The following is a 20,265-nucleotide window of genomic DNA, read 5'->3' on the forward strand; positions in this document are numbered from 1 at the left end:
TTGGAACACATCCTCCTCTAGCAGACGCTTCAACTGGGATCCCAACCCTGGTCCAACACCTTGATTGCAGCCTTGTGAGAGACACTGAAGCAATGGCCCAGCTAAGCTTTCCTGGATTCCTGATCCACAGGAACTGTGAGATAATTAAGTGTGCACTGTTTTCAGCCTCGAGGTCTGTGGTGTTTTGCTACACAGCAGTAAATAACTAATACAACTAGTAAGCGGCAAAGGTCTTGTACTCCGGCAATCTGGCTCCCAAGTCTGTGTCCTCACCCACCGCACTACATCACCTTTCATGTCTAAGGGGATATTCTGTTTGCAAGAAAAAGGTGGTAAAATACATTTGGAAATGTTGACAATCATACTCCCACCCCTTGAAGATTCACATGAAGAGAAGTCCTAAAGTAGAAAAGAGTCTTTATCTTCACTTGACTTAACACTGCCCACACTTTATCTGATCACATAACTCTCTGTTTTGTGTGACACCAGTAGCATCCTCCCAAACCAGGATTCCAAAGAAGACTTTTGGAAAATGCTGAGACAAGCATAATTCCCTTATTTTGCAGACGAGGAAACGGAGACTCAAAAAGGTTAAATAATGTCAAAAATCACCCATGAAGGTGCAGAGCCTGAATGTGAGGTCTGACTCGAAGACATGTTTTTCCCACTAACCCACTTGAAAAGGGAAGGGCAGACAAAATGGCCTGGGTGGAGGGGGCACTGGAGATGAAGTAGCCTGATTGTTATGCACTGCTTACACCTCAGCCAATCAGAAGTCAGCCAGCCCCAACCCCGGAAGCCCTCGGTGCCCAAACGATGTTACATATGGTGGGAAAGAAGGCAGTCTCGTCCCCAGCCGCCACAACTGCAACCTGACTGCGGTGAGATAGGCTGGGTGAAAGGTGCAGCCGAGTGAGCAGGTGAGGGAGCGCCATGGGGCCTGTGTCCAGACAGGCAATCACTGCTTCCCTACATCCCTTGCTTTGTTTGGTCAAACAGGCCCCGCCCGAGTGTGGCCCTGAGAGTGCCGCCCAGAAGTGAGCTGGAGACCTGCTGGCGTCTTAGGTGAGGTGGCCATCTAAAGTCATCCTCTGTCTGAGGGAGCTTAGTATTATCATACCTACTTAGCTCTCCTTTGGAACAGACTCCAAGGGAAATAAGGGGAAGGAGAGAGGAGCATCGCCATGTGGCTACGTTGCTCCCCGTGAGACGCTGAACCTACATTACAGCGTTCAACTTCCTAACAACTTTAGGAGGGGCTGACTCTCCTCCCTCCCCCATTCTACAGGTGAGAAAGATGAGGTTCACAAAGAGTAAAACACCTGCTCAAGGTAAGTCAATGGCAGAGCCAGGATCTAAACGCAGGTGGGTCTGACTCCAAAGCCCAGGTTTCATTTAAATGCAGTCTGGGGCAGGCAGACATCTGGTAGAAATGTCCCTTCCCTGTCCCTTCTCTCTGCTTTTCACATAAAAGTGACGAAAACTTGACGACTTGGGAGCTTCTGGAGAACTAGCAGTCCCCTTGCTCTGTTTCCAGAAAATTTCACTGCTAAGAACACTTCTAGAAAGGGGACATTTTACCTCACCTGTGGCAAATACAGAAAACCGCTCTCAGAGCTGCCTTAGGATGTGAGGGCTTGGTTTCCTTTTAGTGGCCATTTTATACACGAACTGAAAGGAGCTGCACTTCCTGCAATAGCAGAAGGGAGTTTTGCCATCAAGACATCTTGGACGCCACAGGGCTCAGACAGAGCTGAGTCCATCCATGGCAGAAGTTTCGCCCTGTACAGCTGCATGATTTTGGTACACGATTGGCATACCAGTGCCAGCAGACCCACAAACAGCCCTTTGTGCAGACAGGCGGTGAAAGCAGACGGCACAGTTAATTTTCTGTAGGGCTACTCCTGGGCTCGCATTTCCTTCAGAGAGAGAGAATGAGTCTTGTAAGACTCCGTCCCTCCTCGATGGGCAGATAACCATCAATCCACAAGGGAACCTGGCAGAGGAAATCTGCATGTAGTGAATCCCCCCACCTCCGCTCCAGGCACTGTGCATGCATTATCTCATGAAAGCCTCAACGTGTGAGGAGGGCCCTCCCCCACCTGCTGCCCCCAGTTTACAGATGAGGAAAGGGAGGCTCTGGGAGGTTAAGTTACCTGTGCAGGACCATGCAGCTAGTCCATGGCCGAGCCAGGATTTCAGCCAGGTCTGTCTGACTACAAAAGTCGCACTCATTCTCTGCACCATGCTACTGCCCACAGGAAGGAACGAAAGGGAAGGCAGAAAACCCTACTGAGTCCCAACTGTGTGCACAGTGTCTGCGCTGCCACCTTCACATTCATTGCTTACAGTGACCTGCAAGGAGGATATTATTAATTGCTTTTCACAGGTAAGAAAGTGAAAGCTCAGAAAGGTTTAGTAAATTGCTACAAGATGGGCTGTGATCTGGGCCTAGGTCTGTCTGACGCCAAATCCTGGAATCTTCCCGCTACACCATCAGTACTCACTGACACATTCTGCCCCCCTCCCTGCAGCCCTCCACCTCCACTCTCCCACCCCTCCCCACCCTGCTCCTGAAGCACTGGCTCAGAGGAGCTTAGAAACAGGGACTGGGGGCTAGACTGGTCTTTTGGGCACCAACACGCAGAGCGGAGTTGGGGGGTAAGTGTCTCCACCAGCTATGGTGAGAAATGATGGATCCAGGCCACAGCTAAGAGTGGATTTTCACTCATGGAGTGACATGGATGCACCCGATGAAGGAGGGGTTTGGGCTACAGAGAAAGCGTGTATTTGTCGCCTCTGGCCTAGTTATTGTGCTCACTTAGCTTCAGTGGTCCCATCTTTCAAGTGTGGTCAATTCAGCTGTCCCTGGAGGCAATTAAACCTGCAGATGCACAAGCAGAGGAAGAGGTGGTTTCTGGAGAGAAAGGTTCAGTGAGGCAAGAGGTCCAAAGCCAAAATCATTCAAGCCCCAAGTGGCTAAGGGAAATTCATCTCAGATGGTACAAGCTCATCTTATATTCTTGCCTTTCCTTCTCCACTCGCCCCTCCTCTTGCTGCTGGTAGATGCAACTGGCATTACCACGTTCTTGTCCCATCCCAGAAAAAATTCGGAGACAATACGTAGTGGTTGAAAAAGTAGTGAGGATTCAGGTGAGCGGCTGCCCTGAGTTTTTTTAGCAAGTTAGTCACATAGGGTGTAAAAATGAATGGGCAGAATATTCATTGGGGAGGGAAGGGTTTGGGGTCGTATGCCCTGGTTATCATCCTAACTCCACCTTCCCAAAAGGAGGAGGGATTTTTTATTTAGTCTGGATTAGAATTGTTTGTCATGGGGTCAGTGCATGATGGGTATTTCTGATCTGCAAGGCTAATTTTACTGAAATGAGGGCATAATGAGCAAAAGGTTACATTCAGACACTGGAAAGTCCTGCGTTTTCTCACCTTTCTTTGTCTCCAGGCCACTCATCACCCCAAAAGGCATTTTCCCTTATCAGCTCAAAGGTTCCTGCTTTTCTTTCTCTGCCCAGGGACCCCTGGTGCTTACATGATGTGTGGTTTCCTGCATTTGGCCTGTGCCCCTCCTTTCTGCCCAATTCCTGCCATTTGGTCTGTGTCCCCATTTCTCTGCTCATATCTAGCTATCTGCCTGCTCTAACACTCTCAGTGCTAAAAGACGCATGAACGTCATAATTTCTAGTCTGTTTATTTTTGCCTCGCCTGGCGAGGAACCAATTTGCTTCATTTTTGTGTGTCAGATTACATTATGTGATTCCCACTTTTAGTTCACTACATCCATTTAGGGAAGCATCTGAAAATAATGAAACATGTTTTTAAGTAAGTGTTTCAAAAATGAGTATCTTCTTGTGGGAGGCAAGAGGTCTCGGCCTGTGGTTCTGTCTTGTTCTTTTGTCCATTTGATCCCTGCACAGCAGGCTGTCTTGAGTCGTGACTCCCTGTCACATCATCCACCCATTTGTTTGTTAATCCCCTCATTCACTAAAATGTATTTATACATTTATTTCTTTATTTAACAATCACCAAGTCATAGACTGGGCTGGTTGCTTGGGAAACACGATCACAGATGAGCAAAAAATAGACACAGACCTTCTCCGTATGGAATTTAAAGTCTAGTGGAGGAGAAAGAAATTAATCACATGCCAAAAAATATATAATTAAAAACTCTGATAAGGGCTTGGAAGGAATAGTACCTGATGCTTTAAGAGCAAATAATAGAAGGACCTCACCTGATTGAAGAAAGTGACATTTGAGATGAGATCTAAAGAATGGGGCGTAAGTTGAGGGGCTAGGGGCCCCTAGGACATGATCAGATTTGCATTTTGAGAGGGTCCCTGGCTACAGGGTAGAGAACAGGCTGGGAATGGTGGCAGTAGGAGAAGGCGCAGGTCCCAGGGAATGAGAGAGAGCAGGACTCCAGAGAAATGTGACGTTACCTCGGACTAGGGCGAGGCCACAGGGGAGAACAATGGGCAGTTAGGAGCTCTCACAGCACCAGCATTGGCCAGAGGGTGGAAGGAGGAGGGGCCGAGACAGACACTGGGGGTCTGGGGAACTGGACGGCTGGTGGGGCCATTCATTAAGCCTGGCACCGCCATTCATTAAGCCTGGCACCCATTGTGCGCCCAGCATGGTACCCAGGGATCCAGAGGGAGCAGTGGTCCTGGACTTCCCGTGTCCCTGCCAGACAAAGGCCAGGTTCCACAACCTCTCACAGAAACCCCACCCAAGTCTTTCGGTGCAATTTGAACCCTATAACTGCTCCCCTGACTGTGCTCCAAACCCTGGCCACATCCTCTCTGTCCAAGAAGGTGCCAGGCCCAATTCTAGATTCCATAGAAACGAGACATGCGCAGGCTCCTGCGCTGGTGCGGAGGCGACCCTTCCCCCCAACGCGGACCCGCAGCCCCACTAGCAGCCCTGCAGGTCCACGTGGGAGGGTCTGGCTGGGTTGTGACCTCACTTTCCATGTCCACTCTGTCCCAGTTCCCAGCAGCTTCTCAGGCACTGCCCCCATCTCAGCTGCTTGTCTAGTGCCTGCACCTGATGACTGAATTTGGCTCTCCTGGCGTTAATCTTTCTGCGCCCTGAAGTCAGAACGCTCTTTACCCTCCTAGTTCTTTCCACCATCCCTGCAGGGCAGGCCTCTATAATTAAAACAATTGTGAACTGTTAAATGTATAATTTACTATTAAAATTACATTTAAAACTAAATTTATATTTAAAAGTCCTGTGACAAAGAGCACGAGAGCATCAGGTTTGGATTTTGTTTTGTTTTGGGGGAGAACAGTAAATATTTATAGGATGAATGAACGGATAAGGTGGGGGTAGGGTGGGCCTTGCCACTGGGCTGAAATTCTGGGACTGGAAAGCGTCACTTCTTTCTCCTCTGGATAAGAGAGAAGGGACAGTATTTATCAGGCCTCTGAGGAGGTCTTCTGCTGACCACAGTGCCCCTTTGAACAGAGGAGAGAGGAAACATCTAAAAAGGTGAATGTGAGGATAGAGGCTTAAAATAAGCCTGCAAACCCACTGGGAGTAACAAGACGCACTTGCATTCAGTGCCTTATGGTCGCCACAGCCCCACCTGGGCTTCGTAATGACCCCGTCAGGTGGGTGTTCTTTCCTCTTTTACAGGGGAAAAAAACTCAGAAAGATTGTCTAAACTGTCTGACATGTAATTAATCAGCTAAGTGGGAGCTCAAACTTAGACTTCTCTCTAAAACCTGCAAGAACAGATATTCCTTCTCGAGATCTACCTCTCTCTATAGTGGTGACTTCAGAGAAAAATCTAAACACTTTCCATTCTTGCCGACTCATAATCTTGAATCATGCAGATAATCACCACATTCTCACACATTTACTGTTCCCCCTACCCAAAACAAAAGAAGACAACACAAAAAAATGGAGGCACTCACTCTCTTTGTCACTGCGCCACTGTTTGGGTTCTTGGGGTACAGAAGTAAAAAAATAAAAAAGCAGCTCCCAAGAAGCCCATGGTCGGGGGGGAATTAGCAAGATGAACATGTCCTGTGATAGGACATGTGCCTTACGATAAGGCAGGAGGGTGTTAGGATAGAATGGCAACAGTGAGAAGGAAGATTTAACCAGGAGTCCAGGAGGTTGACAGGAGAGGTGAAGTTTAAAGAGGGCAGGGGGCAAAAGCAGTCTAACTGTGATCTTCCTGGGGACCATGAGCAGGAAAGAGATGTTGAGGATGGAGGACTTTCTTGAATCAAAAGAAGCCACATTGGAAAAGAAAAAGAGAAAGAACCTTCCTCTCTCCCCTTGCTCTTCTCTGGGTGTTTTCCTGTCAGGCCAGGGAATTTTTCACCACAGAGGAATCAAACATTCTTGGATTGCAGAGTGAGACAACCCGCTCTTGCATGTTCTTTTAAAAGCATGTTGCAACAAAACTGGTGACCTGGTAAGAACCCACAATGGGTTGTCTTTTTTTTTTTTTTTTTTTTTTTCCTTTGCTTCCCCTCTTACCTGAAATGGACAAATGTGACATATACCACCAACACTGATAAATTAGACAGCCACAAAGCCTGAGCCGAGCAACTTTGGAGAAAGTAAATATTTTTGTAGAAATCACACATGCGCAATAATCAAAGGACAAAGAAATTAGCAAAGTCTTTAAGTTACATTCAGAGCCCTATCCCTGGTATTTACTTGAAAATTTTAAGTACCTTCAAGGCAAATCACTGAAGTGGCTGAACAATCTCTACTGCAATATTTAATGATGCTTATAAATCCTAAAACCCTCACGGGGCCATTGCTGGCTGGCAGTGGAAGAGCGATGTTTCTGAAATTGCGAGTGCTTAATTATATCTAACAAAGTCAGTTATCAATAAAGTGTGCATCCATGTCTGAATCCAATTTGTCTCTTTCTCTGTCATTCAGGACTCCAGGAATCTGTATGAACAGAGTTGGCAAACTCTCGCTGTAGAAGTCCAGACAGTAAATATTTTCGGTTTTGCTGGCCAGGGTGTCTTTGTTGCAACTACTCAGCTCTGTCACAGAAGGCAAAGAGCAGCTACAAATAATCTGTAAACAAATGCAGGTCTGTGTTCCAACAAAACTTTATTTATGGACACCAAACTTTGAATTTCATGTAATTTTTAAGTGGCATAAAATACTGTTCTTCTTTTGATTTTCTTTAAACCATTTAAAAATGTAAAACCTATTCTTAGATCGTCGCCACACAGAAACAGGCAGTGGGGTGGATTCAGCCTGTGCCATCGTCTGCCCACCTCTGATTTTGAATAATGGGTTGGGCTATGTGGGAACAGAACAAAGAACACAAACTTTGCCTTTCCACAGTCCTTAGATCCAGGCCACTGGGCGAGATCCTTAACTTCCTGGGCCTCTGTTTCTGCTCTCTAAAATGAAGACAATCAAAGGGCCTTGGTGAGGATTAAATGAGGTGACGGGTCGGTCTCGACAGAAATTCCTGAAGAATCCAGATAGTTGAGTTCAGGAGGGATCTGAGTGCTCCTTAAATGCCAGCTCTCTTTCTTTCCCTGACTTGCCAGTTGTCTTTTGACCTGTGTTTGTTGTTTACTTCTTTTTCTTTATATTTAATATATATCTTTCCTTGTAGCAACAGATTCAGTACAGAAGTGTGAGAATAGATTTGCTCCTGATGGGAAGAAAATCAGCCTCCTCCCTGTTGACTTGGGCCCTTGCAGCCTGACTCGTTTCCTTTTGGTGTTGGTGCCTGAACTGGCCCCTGAAGGGCAGGTATCAGCTACCATTAAATATCAGGGAGAGGGTAATGAAGCCACAGCTGATTGATCAAGTCGGATGCCATCTCCCCATGAAGGCATCCCCACAGGGATGTGGGGTCTCTTTGAGAGGATTTACAGCAGTGTCAAATGTCAGTGGGAATTATATGCATCTCATCTTTCTTAGCAGAGCTGTCACCCACTACCCACCTCCCTCAGGCTCCCCACAGTTGGCAATAATCAGTTACCAATCACAAAAATCACAGGTCAGAGCATCTTCCCTCAAGTTCAGTGTGTCTCACAGGCTGGATGGATGTGGGGAGGCATCCCTGCCCATCATAGATGCAAAAAGTGAACAATAAGCCCCGGGAAGAAATCATCTTCCTGAGAGCTAGAGAATGGAATCCCAGTGGGATCTTCAGAATCATCAATAGTTGATCCTTTCCAACTATGAAAATATCTGGAAGTTATTTTAAAGAGATACTCTCAGACTTACTGCTTCTTGAGGAATGGGATCAGAAATCCTTCCATATCAAATGCTTCATACCAGATCTTGAGAATCCCCAAAGACATCTATTCCAACTGGCGAAGATTCCAGAGTTGAACAGGTGTCATCAGAGAGAGCTGAAATGTACTAGGCATGATACAGCTTCAGAATTAAGAGTCAACGTCCAGAGTGCCTCGCCCACAGCTGCCGGACAAAAAGTGACGTCCAGACCCGGAGACACGAGGCGGCTGAGCCGGGCTTGGTGGCAATTGGGAGCCCAGAGCCACCGTTGGGGAAAGAGGAAAGGGCTGGCCCGAACTCAGGCCCGGAGCGTGACTCTGCAGGCTCCTTGTCGACTCCTGAGGCCCCACTACCTGTTCCTGAGTCCTCCAGCCCCAACGGCCGCGGTCCCCGAAGCAAATCCTACGCCTCCTGCGGCGGCCTCCGCGGCCCTGGAGCTGACCCTCGGGCCCGCACCGCTGGGCTCCGCGCCACTTGCCGAAGCCGCTCTACATTCTCCGCCAGGCCCTGGCGGCTCCTGGCCCGGCCCAGAGACGTTCCGCCAGCGATTCCAGCAGTTCCGCTACCAGGACACGGCAGGCCCGAGGGAGGCATTCCGGCAGCTGCGGGAGCTCTCCCGCCAGTGGCTGAGGCCCGACATCCGCACGAAGAGCAGATCGTGAGGATGTTGGTGCAGGAGCGGCTGCTCGCCATCCTACCCGAGGCGGCGCGGGCCCGGCGGCTTAGCTGCCGCACAGACGTGCGCATCACAGGCTGAGCTGTGCGCGGCCTGGCCCGGGCCTCTCTGGACTGGAGCCATGATCGAGCCTCTCTTCACAACGCTTTAATGAAAAACGAGTTTTGGCAACTCGTGTGTCCTTTTCGTTCGTCCTTTTACCATGTTTATTTTCCCGAGCCTGTTTCCAGCCTCCTTTCTGGCCGGTGGCGAAATTAAGTTGAGAACCCATGAGAATAAAGCCTTTGTTTCTTATTCAAAAAAAAAAAAAAAAAAAAAAAGAGTCATTTTCCAAATCTCTGCCACTTACTGGCTTGGGATCCTGAACTTACCTCTCTGATTCTTAGTACTTGACTCTCTAAGCAAAAGGAAGATGCAGATCATAATTTCTAATGTTTCTGTGGTGATTAAATGAGATAACCAATGAGACAGCCATCTGCTGAGTTGCTGGGTTTTCCTATTAATATTTCTTCCAGGAAGATACTTCTGATCATAAATTCCTCACCAAAGGTTTATACCTTCAGTGAGACCCTTAAGGACAGAAAATCCCTCCTATTCCTCACCATCCTGAGCAACTAACAGTGTCCCTGGACCCAGCAAGTGTGTAAGAAGCCCAAAGTCTAACCACTGAGTTGGGAGTTTTATAAAGAGGGAAGAGAAACAAGAGGGGATGAAATTATCAATGAAATAGTTCAAGATAATTCCCAGAGTTAATGTTTCCAGATGGAAAGTTCCAAGCACCCAGAACATGGGATACAAAAAACCACATATCTAGGCACATCACTGTAATAAAGTCTTGTTTTACCAGGAAAAAAAAATTGATTCTAAAAGCTTCTAAAGGAAAAGATTTTTTAAAGTAAGTCGAATTAGAATATTATCAGATTTCTCACTGATAGGAACACAATCATAGTAGGAGACTTTAACACACCATTAACATCAATGGACAGATCTTCCAGACAGAAAATTAACAAGGCAACAGAGGAACTAAATGACACAACAGAACAATTGAACTTGGTTGATAATTTCAGAACAATACATCCCCCTAAAAGATAGAACATACATTCTTTTCAAGTGCACATGGAACATTTTCTAGGACAGATCATGTACTTGGGCAACAAAGAAGCCTCAATAAATTTAAGAGGATAGAAATTATTTCAAGCATCTTTTCTGAACACAATGCCATGAAACTAGAAATCAACCAGAGAAAAACAGAGGAGAAAAAAAACAACAGCATGGAGATTAAACAATATGCTACTAAAAAACCAATGGATCAATGATGAAATCAAAGAAAAAATTAAAAAATACTTTGAGACAAACAACAATGAAAACACAACCACACAAAATCTATGGGTTGCAGCAAAAGCAGTCCTAAGAGGGGAAGTTCATAGTGATACAGGCCTTCCTCAAAAAAGAACCACCTCAAATAAACAATCTAACCTACCAGCTAAAAGAATTAGAAAAAGAAGAGCAAACAAAACCAAAAGTCAGCAGAAGGAAGGAAATAATAAAGATCAGGAAGGAAATAAATAAAATAGAGAGGAAAAAAAGACAATAGAAAAAGTCAATCAAACCAAGAGCTAGCTTTTTGAAAGAGTAAACAAAATTGACAGACCTCTGGCCAGGCTCAGCAAGAAGAAAAGACAGAGCACACAAATAAACAAAGTAAGAAAGGAAAATAGAGAAATTACAACCAATACCACAGAAATACAAAATATCATAAGAGAATACTATGAACAACTATATGGAAACAAAATGGATAACCTGGGAGAAATGGACTAGTTTCTGGAAACACACAGTCCACCAAGACTGAATCAAGAAGAAATAGACCACTTGAACAGACTGGTCACTAGAAATGAAATAGAATTAGCAATAAAAAACTTCATTGCAAACAAAAGTCCAGGACTAGATGCCTTCACTGGAGAATTCTACCAAACATACAAAGAACTCATACTGGTCCTTCTCAAACTCTTTCAAAAGATTGAAAAGGACGGAGTACTCCCAAACTCATTCTATGAAGCCACCATCACCCTAATACCAAAACCAAAGACACTACCAAAAAAGAAAATTACAGACCAATATCACTGATGAACATAGATGCAGAAATCCTCAACAAAATATTAGGAAACAGACTCCTACAGCACATAAAAAAGATCATACACCATGATCAAGTTGGGTTCATCCCCAGGACAACAAGGATGGTTCAGGATACACAAATCAATCAATGTGATACACCACATCAGCAAGAGAAAGGACAAAAACTACATGATCATCTCAATAAATGCAGAAAAATCATTTGATAAAATTCAATACCCATTTATGATAAAAAAAACTCTCACCAAAGTGGGTATAGAGGGAACATATCTCAACATAATAACAGCTATTTATGACAAACCTACAGCCCGCATAGTGCTCAATGGTGAAAAGCTTAAAGCCTTCCTACTAAAATCTGGAACAAGACAAGGTTGCTCACTCACCACTCCTATTCAACATAGACTTGGAAGTCCTAGTCACAGCAATCAGGCAGGAAAAAGAAATAAAAGTGATCAAAATTAGACAAGAAAAGGTAAAATTGTCACTATATGCAGATGACATGATACTATATATGGAAAACCCTGAAAGCGCCACACAAAAACTACTAGAGCTGATAAAAGACTTTGGCAAGGTAGCAAGGTACAAGATTAACATGCAAAAATCAGTTGCATTTCTTTACACTAATAATGAATCAAAAGGAAAAGAAAGTAAGGAAACAATCCCTTTTAAAATAAACAATAAAATACTTAGGAATAAATCTGACCAAGGAGGTGTAAGACACATACATGGAGAACTACAAAACACTGATTAAGGAAATTAAAGAAGACTTAAAGAAATGGAAAGATAGCCCATGCTCCTGGACTGGAAGAATAAATATCATTAAAATAACCATACTGCCCAAGGCAATCTACAGATTTAATGCAATACCTATCAAATTACCCAGGACATTTTTTACAGAACTGGAACAAATGATCCTAAGATGTATATGGAATCACAAAAGACCCACAATTTCCAAAGCATTATTGAAGAAAAAGAATGAAGCTGCAGGAATAACCCTCCCAGACTTCAGACAATATTACAGAGCTACAGTAATCAAAACAGCATGGTATTGGCATAAAAACAGACATATGGATCAATGGAACAGAATAGAGAGCCCAGAAATAAATCCACAGACCAATTGTCAATTAATCTTGACAAAGGAGGCAAGAATATACAATAGACAAAAGACAGTCTCTTCAGCAAGTAGTGTTGGGAAAACTGGATAGCAGCATGTAAATCAATGAAGTTAGAATACTCCTTCATTCTATACACAAAAATAAACTCAAAATGGCTTAAAGACTTAAATATAAGACAAGACAGAATAAATCTCCTAGAATAACACATAGGCAAAACATTCTCTGACATAAATCTAAGCAACATTCTCCTAGAACAGTCTACCCAGGCAATGTAAATAAGAGCAAAAATAAACAAATGGGACCTAATTAAACTCATAAGCTTTTCCACAGCAAAGGAAACCATAAGCAAAACAAAATGACAACCTATGGAATGGGAGAAAATATTTGCAAATGATGCGACTGACAGAGGCTTAATTTCCAGAATATATAAACAGCTCATACAACTTAATAAGGAAAAAACAAAGAACCCAATCCAAAAATGGGGAGAAGACCTAAACAAGCATTTCTCCAATGAAGACATACAAATGGTCAATAGACATATGAAAAAATGCTCAGTATCACTAACTATCAGAGAAATGCAAATCAAAACTACAATGGGGTATCACCTCACACCAGTCAGAATGGCCATCATTCAAAAGCCCACAAACAATAAATGCTGGAGAGGGTGTGAAGAAAAGGGAACCCTACTACACTGCTGTTGGGAATGTAGTTTGGTGCAACCATTATGGAAAACAGCATGGAGATTTCTCAAAAAACTAAAAATAGATTTACCAGGTGATCTAGCAATTCCACTTCTGGGTATATATCCGGAGGGAATTCTAATGAGAAAAGACACATGCACCCCAATGTTCATAGCAGCACTGTTTACAATAGCCAAGACATGGAAGTAACCTAAATGTCCATCGACAAATAACTGGATAAAGAAGCTGTGGTGTATTTATACAATGGAATACTACTCTGCCATAAAAAACAATAAAGTAATGCCATTTGCAGCAACATGGATGGACCTAGAGATCATCATTCTAAGTGAAGTAAGCCAGAAAGAGAAAGAAAAATACCATATGATATCACTTATATGTGGAATCTAAAATAAAAAGAAAAGAAAAAGGGAAAAAAAGGACACGATGAACTCACCTACAAAACAGAAACAGACTCTCAGACATAGTAAACAATCTTATGGTTACCAGGGAAAGGGGTTGGGAAGGGATAAATTTGGGAGTTTGAGATTTGCAAATGTTAGCCACTATATATAAAAATAGATTTTCTTTTTGAAGTTTCTTTTGTATAGCACAAGGAACTATGCTCAATATCTTGAAATAACCTTTAATGGAAAAATAAAATGAAAATGAATATATGTATGTATATGCAAGACTGGGATAGCAGAAATTGATACACTGTAATTAACTGTACTTCAATAAAAATAAATAAACAAATAAATTTTTAAAAGAATATTATCAGATTTCTCAACAGACAACACTGCAAAATGACTGTAACTCAATAAAAAATGTTTAAAAAAAGATTTCTCAACAGTAACACTGTATGTCAGAAGAACAATGCCTCTGAATTCTAAGGGTATTAATTTTTGGACTCAAGTAGATATTTTCTTATATACAAGTTCTTAAGAAATTTGTCTCCAATACACCTTATTTTAGGAAGTTATTTGAGAATGTGCCAGAGCGAAACAAAGAACTAAACCAAGAAAATGGAAGATGAGGGACCAGAAAAGAGGATAACAACCAAGAGAGCAGTCAAGCCAAATCCCAGAGTCCAGACAGGGCAGCAAGAAAGGTTCCAGGAAACAGACACCTGATCTAATGGCACAGCTTGGGCTGGGGGTAGAGAAGATGGATATAAAGGAAGGCAATACAATAACTTAAATGCAATCAAAATACACTGCTGCTTTTTCTTGTCCATAATTTCTACTCAGCCATAATAATGGAAACACCATGTAACTGAAAATAAGTAAATTACTGTATTGGGAGGATTGAGTTGGGGAGGGGAGACTGGTGCAACAGACATGATCCTTATTCGTTACAGCAGGAAGTAAAGGAAAAGGTCTAAAGGGGACAGACCACGGAATAGTAGCCTGATATTACTTACAGCTATGGAAGCCATTACCAGAAGAAAGGGCTAGAGGGATTCCTCTAAGAAGTAGGACTGAGGGCTAGGAAAAGTGAGGCAGGGACTGTTTCTTCACTGTAGACCTTTCATACCACTTGATTTCTTAACCATGCACATTATTGCTTTGACAAAAATTTTTAAATCTAAGGGAAGTATGATACAAAACAATAAATCTGATGGACAAAGGAAGAATGTAAAACAGGTAATGCGTTGAGGGTTTGGGGTAATTGTTTTCTCTCTCTTTGTTACATTTAGTTGTAGTGGTGGATTATATATTTGTATACAAATGTACATTTATTATATGATTATATATTATATTTTATTATTATATAGTTTATAAATATTGACATATTTTATATCTATTATGTACATTTATATATTAGGCCTAATTTCAGCATATGCTATAGCACAACAATTTTAATATTGTTATAGAGAGGATTCTAGGAAGATGGACAGCAGTGGGATGATAATTTCTCATATCTGTAAATCAAAAAAAAAAAAAGAGCAACGAGATAACAAAACCAAAAAATGGGCAGAAATGGTCAAAATGTGGCAAGGTATACTCATAAACCCCAAAATACAAATGAGTGGGGACAAACCACCAACAGCCACAAGACCTGAGCACTAGCAGCATCCATATAGGAGGAAGCAGAGAGAAGCAACGGGGCAGCATCTGAGATCAGCAGAACCCTGAACAGCCCACAGGTATTCACTAGGAAACATGGAGGGCCAATTGGAAAACAGCAGCCAAAATGGGGAAGGGGTTGGCCGTCTCCAATACTGCATGAGGATAAAGGGTCTGTGGTGAATACTGAGGGCTTACTGCTAGGACTGGGCCCCACACACAGGAGAAAGTACACACCAAAAAGGACATGTCCATAAAACAAAATAAAACTATGACTGTTCAAATCAAGCTCAAACAGGGGGAAGGGTATAGCTCAGTGACAGAGAACGTGCTTAGCATTTCACAAGGTTCTGGGTTCAATCCCCAGTCCCTCCATTAAAAATTAATTAATTAATTAAATCTAATTATCTCCTCACCACAAAAAAAAAAAAAGAAAGAAAGACATCAATGTATTGTTTAAAAAAAAAAAAGCTCAAACATATTTTTTGAAATTGAAAGGACATTCTAATTCAGAATTAGAAAAACTCAGAGGTGAGGTGACAGAATTCAGGAAAGAACTGAAAATAAAAGAAAAAAATCATTTCAGAAATAAAGTTTGGACTAGATAAAACACAAGATCAAATAAACACAGCATGTTTTTACCCATTCATCTACTGATGTGCCCTTAGGATGCTACCATATCTTGGCAATTATAAAGAATGTTGCTGTTAATAGCAGAGAGTATGTATCTTTTTGAATTAATTCTTATTTTGTGATTGGCTTTATTCCTTTGATAACTATGTAAGTTTAAAAAGCTAAAGCTCTAAACATTCTTAGAAATAATGAATAGTAAATATATGTAAATTTTTAAAATATGTGCAGTATATTGTGTACATGTATTTACAAGCAATATGTTGTATATGTGCAGTCAAATTGTAACAATTCTACCTAATAAAACTGAAAAATGAAAAAAAATTCAAAATAAACACAACATGTTTCTTAAGAGGAATAGAAGGTGAAAATGGGGAAATTTTTAAATAAAAAATGAAGAACAGATAAAAAAAGATCAAGAGAAATTGACAAATACTGAAGATAGGCAAAGAAGATCATGATAACAGAGTCTCTAAGGAAGAAAACCACAAGGGACTAGAACAGGCACAAAAACCTGTGATTCAAGAGTACTTTCCTGAAATTAAAAAAAAAACGATTTGAAACTTTATATTCAAAGAGTAGACCCCAAACCTAAGAATACTGATCCAGAATGACCAGCACCAAGGCATTCTAGAAAAATTACTAGACTTCTAAGAAAAAGAAAAAATCCTTGAAAATATGAGTATATGACTTAATAAGGGAAAGAAATTCAAATTATTATCAGACTTTTCAACAGCAATACTTTATGCTAAAAAGGAAACAGAATAACATATTTAAGATACTCAAGGAAAGAAAGTATGAGCCAAAGATTTTACATCTAGGAAAACCGACCTTCCAGTGTAAAAGGCTGTTGTTTGCAATCTCAGGAGTTCCCCAGGTGAAATCTGAAACCGACCTCCACTCACGGAGAGCAAGGAGAGTTGGTAGAAAGAGACAGACCTTCCAGATTGGGAGGTGGCAGTTTTAATAAGCAGGGAACTTACCTACAAGGCATGTCTTTTAAGTAAGATGAGCAGATCTCTCACCTGCCTGCCAAAATCCTAAAGTTTATATAGACGCCTTAACTAGTTCAGTCACGTAGTTAGTCTAGTTGGTTTCAGCAACTCTTACTCTCTCAAGGCTGCATCCTTGAGGCAGCTTCTAACGCGGAGGAGGTAGGTGGAATGCAAGTCCCAAGCACGAGGAAGGGGTGAGGGGCCTCCTATTGCCCAAGTCCCGCTCACAGGTCAACTGGCGGTCATGTCCTCCTGATGACCTCCTCCTTCAAAGACATAGACAAATGTTATCAACATGCAATAAATTTCCCAAGCCAGCTCCACTTCTGTCTACTGAAAAGGTCTAGATACAATAAGCAACTTCAGTAGCAGTGATCATCACCAGAAAGTGTGGTCTTGAAATGCAATTTCTCATTCAAAGAAAACAGTGATCTCAGAGAAATGGCTCGTTCCTGGTCTGGGAGAGAAAATATGCAAGATGAGCCTGGAACATTTTGCCATACTGAATTGTAAGGAAACTATAAAAACCACTAGAGTCATGTCAAAGGACTCAGGAACAAATCTGAATAAGTTTCCACTGGTCAAAGATAGGACAACTTGAACTTCTATGACAATAACTGCAGCAGATTAAAAGCCATCAAATATATTTAAACCTGTAGGTTTTTTAAAAATTCTAATGGAGGTACTAATGGGAATTTAACCTAGGACCTCGTGCATGCTAAGCCTGGGCTCTACCCACCCCATCCCCTCCAACAGATTTGTGACTATGTTTTTTTTTAAAAAGGTTGGTCACCCTCAGAAAGGATAGGAAACTAACTCATCCTGAAAACTATTAAGTCATGAGATCAACAGATACAAACAACTATACATAAAATAGATAAGCAACAGGGATATACTGTACAGCACAGGGAATTATAGCCATTCATTTATAATAACCTATAATGGAATATAATCTGCAAAAATACTAAATCACTATTCTGTATACCAGAAACTCACACAATATTGTAAATCAACTATATTTCAATTTTTTTAAAAAGCTGGTAAGTAAAGAGAAATTATCTGGCATTTATCCCACCTGTCCTGTATGATTTCACCACTGGGTAACCAAATAATAAATGAGGGTATCTCTTTATAAAAGTATTCCAACTAATAAGTGAAAAGGAAATGGTAGAATTAGAATACCACCATTCTGCAACCCCTGATGGACTTCAGCATAAAAAGACCACCAGACATTACACAGCATCTATAGTCATGCCTAAGACCATCTGTGGTTTTGCCAAAGGGATTGACCTTGATTTCTGATCCTGTTTCTGATCTATCTGCCAATTTGTGAAACGCAGAGGACTGAGGAGTTTGCCTAACTGCACCATGAGATTGCAGTCAGCAAAACCCAGACTGCAGGAAACTACAAGTCAAATGGTTTGAATTCTTCAACAGAGAAATTGTAAAGAAAAAGAAAGGCTGGAGGAGGAACTTACAGATTAAAAGGGACTAAAAAGAATTATCACACTTTTTTCAAATGGGTAAGACTAAATGATACTTTTTCAGGACACACACTTGCATAATAAAACTAAAAAAGCAAAGAAGTGATTACCATAAAAGTCAGGAGAGTGGTTATTTATAGGAACAGAGGGCACTGGACAGGGACAGGACAAGTGGAGGGGTTCCTGCAGTAGATGGCAAAGTTGTATTTCTTGACCTGGGTGGTGTTTGCCTTATAATAATTCAGTAAGATGTACATCTGTTATGTGTGAGTTTTGGTATCTGTGCTTTATTTTTCAATTTTAAAAAATGTGTGATATGCTTAAGTAAAGACGATAAATTAGGAGGGGAGGGTATAACTCAGTGGTGGAGTGTGTGCTTAGCATTCACAAGGTCCTGGGTTCAATCCCCAGTACCTCCATTTAAAAAATAATAATAATAAATAAATTAAAATACAAAAAAACATAAATCAGGGGTTTTCACATAGGGGCAGCTGAAGTATAAAATGATAAATTTAGCCATACCTATCTATATTTCAAGATAATATTGGTCTCATGTGCTTCACAGGGTCAGAAGAAAACAAAACAATGAATTTGACTATGGATGAGTAAGTGTGAAGGACTATAGAAACACAAGGTAAAGATAAACTTAGGCTGACCAAACACCCGATAAATGTCAGAGACAGTGCTAATGAAGCCCTTTGTAAGTACAATTGAACCCTTTACACATCTCTGTCAGATAATTAGCATCATTTCAGATGTGGCAGCTAAGTCTCAGAGAGGTTCAGGAACTTACCAGTGTCACTGGGCTAATAAGTAAAAGAGCTTTTTTCACTTCATAAATTCATCTTCCAGAGGTAAGAGAATAAAGAAGCAACAGCACCTACCCTGACAACGGGGTGAACAACAAAGAAAGGAACCCAATGCTTTTACTGAACAAAATGGAATGTTCTTGGTGATATGCAAAAGCAAGAAGCCCAGGAAAAGGGCGAGGAACGTCGCCACCGCCGCCACCACCACCGCCACTGCGCTGAAGCCGAGGAGACCCGGCCGCCACCCCGCCGCGGCTTCCGCCGCCGGCTCTCGAGTTCTAGGCATGCAGAGACATGCCCCAGCCGAGGACATTAAAAAGGCATATCGGAAACTGGCCCTGAAATGGCATCCAGATAAAAATCCTGAGAATAAAGAAGAAGCGGAGAGAAAATTCAAGCAAGTGGCTGAGGCGTATGAGGTGTTATCAGATGCTAACAAACGGGACATCTACGACAGATACGGCAAAGAAGGGTTAAACGGTGGTGGTGGAGGTGGAAGTCACTTTGACAGTCCATTTGAGTTTGGCTTCACATTCCGAAACCCAGATGACGTCTTCAGGGAATTTTTTGGTGGAAGGGACCCATTTGCATTCGACTTCTTCGACCCATTTGAGGACTTATTCGGGAATCAAAGAGGCCCCCGTGGGAGCCGGAACCGAGGCACACGGTTGTTCTTCTCTGCTTTCAGTGGATTTCCTGCCTTTGGAGGGGGGTTTTCTAGTGGCGGTGGAATGGGCAACTACAAATCTGTATCAACTTCTGCTAAGATGGTTAACGGCAGAAAAATCACTACAAAGAGGATTGTCGAGAACGATCAGGAAAGAGTGGAAGTTGAAGAGAACGGCCAGTTAAAGTCCTTGACAATAAATGGTAACGAGCAGCTGCTGCGCTTGGAGAACAAGTAGCTCCCGGCCCGCGCGGCACAGGAACGTGCCATGTAGCAGGCGCCCCGAGGCCTGGTAGGTTTCAGACGAACTCACCTTTTCGTATAACTGTACCTGATCTAACGTATTTATACACAGCTCATCGGAGCCCTGTTTGTCATAGACTTTTGAGTTTATTGTTGGGACCACATGATAGGACCTTTTTTTTGTCTTTAATATTGTTGTAAATCTCTGTATGCACTTTGCTTTTTTATTAAACATAACTTAAGGCGGCCTTGACTCTTTCGTACACTGACACTAGCACGGGTCTGCTTCCCATTGTGCTTGCAGCGTGAGCCAAGTAGTGTCAGCCTGCTGTGAAGTTAACATTGCCAGGACGAACCTTCAACAAAAGTAATTCCAGTTTTCTTCAGTATTTTCAGTAGTGAAAGACATTCATGCGTTAATGGTAACACATTTCTGGTTTAATATAAATTGAGGATGTTTTCTAGTTGTGCATGAATGTTGGCAACTTAGTAAGTTTTGAAAATTGTTTAGATA

General features: G+C 42.1%; 2 pseudogenes; both read left to right on the forward strand.

Annotated features, from left to right (window-relative positions):
* LOC141573534 (SCAN domain-containing protein 1-like) overlaps positions 1 to 9,415 on the forward strand; it is a 44,813-nt pseudogene extending 35,398 nt beyond the window's left edge.
* Positions 9,416 to 19,121: 9,706 nt separating this feature from the next.
* On the forward strand, positions 19,122 to 19,746 carry LOC105081159 (dnaJ homolog subfamily B member 6 pseudogene; annotated as a pseudogene).
* The last annotated feature ends 519 nt before the right edge of the window (positions 19,747 to 20,265 follow it).

This window comes from Camelus bactrianus, chromosome 16 (assembly GCF_048773025.1).
Source record: "Camelus bactrianus isolate YW-2024 breed Bactrian camel chromosome 16, ASM4877302v1, whole genome shotgun sequence".
NCBI lineage: Eukaryota > Metazoa > Chordata > Mammalia > Artiodactyla > Camelidae > Camelus > Camelus bactrianus.